Genomic DNA, 5,002 nt, shown 5'->3' on the forward strand with positions numbered 1-5,002 from the left:
CGCCTGCGCAGCCAGCCTAGGACCCAGAAGGAGCGACGCAAGCGCAGCGACCATTTCCTTTTCCTAGGAACCCGCCCTCTGGTTGAGCAGCCCCGGACTGAGCAAGCGCAAAGGGGTTTCTCTTGCTAGAGGGTCTTCTAGTTTCGCGACACTGGCAAGTGGCTCACGCGCAGTGCTTGCCAGTGAAGCGCTAATTGGATTCAGTTTTATTCTTTGGCTTATTTTAAAGGGGGAAAAAAGACAACAACTTGTCTTTGTGCAGTTTTATGTGCCCCTGACGCATTGATTTTAATGATTCTGTAGCAACTAAGGTAGCATAAAACCATTATATAAATTATTTAAAATGTAGGGGTTCATTCATTCAGTCAACCTATAGTTATAGACGGTCTTTGAAACACATGCTAGGGTCTGGAATCTAATGACTATATAATGAGATAGTATCTGCCTAAGTGCTATTTCCCAAAGTGCTTAAGAAAATACAATGGTCTTGCCCCCGCCTCCTGCTCAAGCTTCCTGGCCCCTCTCTACCTCACTGTGCTCCAGTCACTCCGCCTTTTAAATTACCGAATGCACTACGAACGCTCCTGCCTCAACGATTTTTCCACTCGTTGGCCCCCGTGGTTAAAACAGTCTTGCAATTCCATCCCTTCCCCTTTTGTCTGATTTCTTTTGCTTTTAATTTAAGAATGTTTTATTGGAGCATAGTTGATTTTCAATGTTTCAGTCTCAGGTATATAGCAAAGTGAATCAGTTATACACACACACATTCTATCCACTCATTGGTTCTTTTCCTAAGTAGCCATTACAGAGTATTGAATAGAGTTCTCTGTGCTACAGTAGGTCCTTATTATTTTATATATGGTAGTGTGTATGTGTCAACGCCAGTCTTTCCATTTATCCCCCACCCTCTTACCCCCTGGTTACCATAAATTTTGTTTCCTACATCCCTAACTTTATTTCTGTTTTGTTAGATAATCTTACACATCTTAGTTGAAAAGTCACCTCCTCAAGAGTCTTCCCTGATCCTCTGTATTATGTAGGATAACACTATTACTATAAGAAAAGGTCTTCATCCTGCCCCAAACTTAAGGGCTTTACAACAAGGCCCTGCCAATTTCTGCTGGTATGACCGTGAGTAAGTAACAGCCTCTCTCTGTGCTTTTGATTTATCACCTGAGAGGACTGTTGTGAGGATTCATGAATGAATATGTGTAGAAGCTTTTGGAATGCCGCATGGCCTATTACACGTAATATGTTTTATTACTTAATATCTTCATTATCATTATCAAAATTATTCTCCCCTATAATTTTCCCCCCCTAATGAATGGCACCCTGAGCTAGACATCATGCTCCAAGCCAGAGGAGGAGAGTAGGATCATCATCTTTGGATGTGGACACCTAGTGCTTTTAATCCAGCCCAGTTGTGTGCTAGTTTTTCAACTGCCCTGGACCCTTCCAGTGTTTTTACACTATGCAACTCACTTTTAACTTTCTTGTGTTGTAGCAACAGGTTGATAAGAAAGTGAGCAGCTTTCTGCTCCACTTATTCTGGGTCACCTGATTTTGGCTTGGGGCAGGGTTCAACTCACAAGCTGGAGTCCATTAGCCTAGTGGTCATGTCAGCAGGAACTCGGTAACTCCTATTTTAGTTGGGCAATTTTTTTTTTTTTTTGCTGTTTTTTAATGGGGACTTTGACTACTGGAAAAAACATAGCCTTGACTAGACGGACCTTTGTTGTCAAAGTAATGTCTCTGCTTTTTAATATGCTGTCTAGGTTGGTCATAACTTTCCTTCCAAGGAGTAAGTGTCTTTTAATTTCATGGCTGCAATCACCAACTGCAGTGATTTTGGATCCCCCCAAAATTAAGTCTGACACTGTTTCCACTGTTTCCCCATCTACATGCCATGAAGTGATGGGACCAGATGCCATGATCTTTGTTTTCTGAATATTGAGCTTCAAGCCAACTTGTTCACTGTCCTCTTTCCCTTTCATCAAGAGGCTCTTTAGTTCTTCTTCACTTTCTGCCATAAGGGTGGTGTCATCTGCATATCTGAGGTTATTGGTATTTCTCCGGGCAATCTTGATTCCAGCTTGTGTTTCTTCCAGTCCAGCGTTTCTCATGATGTACTCTGCATAGAAGTTAAATAAGCAGGGTGACAATATACAGCCTTGACGTACTCTTTTCCTATTTGGAACCAGTCCATTGTTCCATGTCCAGTTCTAACTGTTGCTTCCTGACCTGCATGTAGGTTTCTCAAGAGGCAGGTCAGCTGGTCTGGTATTCGCATCTCTTTCAGAATTTTCCAGTTTATTGTGATCCACACAGTCAAAGGCTTTGGCATAATCAATAAAGCAGAAATAGATGTTTTTCTGGAACTCTCTTTTTCCATGATCCAGCTGATTGTTGGCAATTTGATCTCTGGTTCCTCTGCTGTTTTTAAAACCAGCTTGAACATCTGGAAGTTCACGGTTCACATATTGGAGAATTTTGAGCATTACTTTATTAGCGTGTGAGATGAATGCAATTGTGCAGTAGTTTGAGCATTCTTTGGCATTGCCTTTCTTAGGGACTGGAATGAAAACTGACTTTTTCCAGTCCTGTGGCCACTGCTGAGTTTTCCAAATTTGCTGACACATTGAGCGCAGCACTTTCACAGCATCGTCTTTTAGGTTTTTCCAGTAGTCATGTATTGGATGTGAGAGTTGGACTATAAAGAAAGCTGAGCGCTGAAGAATTGATGCTTTTGAACTGTGGTGTTGGAGAAGACTCTTCGGAGTCCCTTGGACTGCAAGGAGATCCAACCAGTCCACCCTAAAGGAAGTCAGTCCTGGCTGTTCATTGGAAGGCCTGATGTTGAAGCTGAAACTCCAATACTTTGGCCATCTCATGCAAAGAGCTGACTCATTGGAAAAGACCCTGATGCTGGGAAAGATTGAGGGCAGGTGGAGAAGGGAACGACAGAGGATGAGATGGCTGGATGGCATCACCAACTCAATGGACATGGGTTTGGGTGGACTCTGGGAGTTGGTGATGAACAGGGAGGCCTGGTATGCTGCCGTTCATGGGGTCACAAAGAGTCGGACACGACTGAGCGACTGAACTGAACTAAACTGAATGGGGACTTTAAGAGGCTGGCAATAAGGATAGCTGTTGAAATTCCAAGCTAAGTAGGGAAGGGGTGCAAGCACTGCTGTTATTTTCAATGTTATTTCCCTCAACCAATACAGATTAAATGTTTAAAACATTTACAGAACTTCCGTGGTGGTCTAGTGGTTAAAAATCTACCTGCCAATGCAGGGCACATGGGTTCGATTCTTGGTCTGGGAAGATTTCACATGCAGTGCTGCCAACTAAGCCCATGTGCCATAACTACTGAGCCCATGCTCTAGAGCCTGTGAACTGCAACTTCTGAGCCCAGGCACCATAACTGCTGAAGCCTGCACACCCAGAGTCTGGGCTCAACAAGAGAAGCCACCATAATGAGAAGCCCACACACTGCAACGAGAGAGTAGCCCCCTCCACACAACTAGAGAAAGCCCGTGTGCTGCAGTGAAGACCCAGCTCAGCCAACAACCAAAGCAAAAACAAAACTGTTATAGAAGTAGATGATCAACACACGGTAACAGAGTTCTTTAAGATTTAAACAAAACTTCACAGACCTAATCATCAGAATTGCAAGACTTTCAAAACATAATTCTCTATGGCATAGAGAATATGCCATACACTATACTACATATAGTGTAGGTAGGAGAGGTTAGATTAACAGAGCAATAAGGCAAATGGACAGATTTTCAGGATTAATAATGGAGTGTTAAGTATGAGTGTTAAGTATGTTGTAACAGAATTTAAAAGTTATTTAAATAAATAAAAAATCAAAGTATAAAATATTTGTTTTATGAGGTTACTAAAGTTCATTAGAGTCGAGAAAGAGTGAATAAACCCTTTAAGATTTGGTATAAACATTTTCCAGTCATTATCTGTCCATTTTTCTCTGTTTAGATTCTGACTTTTCTTCTAATGTCAACAAATATTTTTTATCCCTAAAAAGGATGGTACTATTTTGATCAAAAAGGGAACACATTCTAAGGACAACATAGTCAAAAATGTTATAATCAGATGTATTATATTTAAGAAGCAGCAGGACTAAGGACAAAACATTGGTATTGAAATATCATATTAAGATATTAAGTTAGCTAAATCACAGAAATGTTAGATTTCATTCACAATCACATGCTCAGCTTCCGGAATGTGGGTTTGAATCAGGATCCTGCTCTGGAGAGGTGCTGCAAACATCCCTGTCAAGGCCGTACTAAAGGTCTGTTCTGGCAGGTAGCTGTCTGCAAAGAAATATCGCCAGGGGCCAGGAGTGGCCCCAGGGATGCTGCAGGTCTCTGGACCAGGTAGGAATGTGAATTTGTCAACCCCTGAGATTGAGGCTTCTCAGGTTGCTCAGTGGTGAAGAATCCACCTACCAAGCAGGAAAGGTGGGCTCGATCCCTGGGTCTTGAAGAAGGAAATAGCAACCCACTCTGGTATTCTTGCTTGGAGAATCCCATGGATAGAGGAGCCTGGAGGGCTACAATCTGGGGGGACATGACTGAGTAACTACGCACACACAGTTAGTCCCTATAGTCTTCTATCTTTTATCTTGCTTACCTACTGTTATCATTCATTTCTTTCATGCAGTGAGACCATGAGAATCAGAGGCAAAGGTGATCATTGTATCTTATGTTTGGGATCCAACAGATCAATGGCTCTTCATCCAGTGTTGCCACCCTCTATGTCTGTGTGGTAACCATACACCTAATTACCATTCAGCAAGTACCTTTGATAATTACTATACGATAACACTGTTTTCAATCTATTTTTTAAATTTTTTAATATTTTAAAACCTTTCCATTCACACTACATCCCCTTCCTGCCATTGCACCATTTTCAACTACTCTTTACATCAAAATTTCTTTAAAGAATTGTTCATGTTTTGCACCTCCAATTCCTT

Source organism: Capra hircus, chromosome 14 (assembly GCF_001704415.2).
Source record: "Capra hircus breed San Clemente chromosome 14, ASM170441v1, whole genome shotgun sequence".
Lineage (NCBI taxonomy): Eukaryota > Metazoa > Chordata > Mammalia > Artiodactyla > Bovidae > Capra > Capra hircus.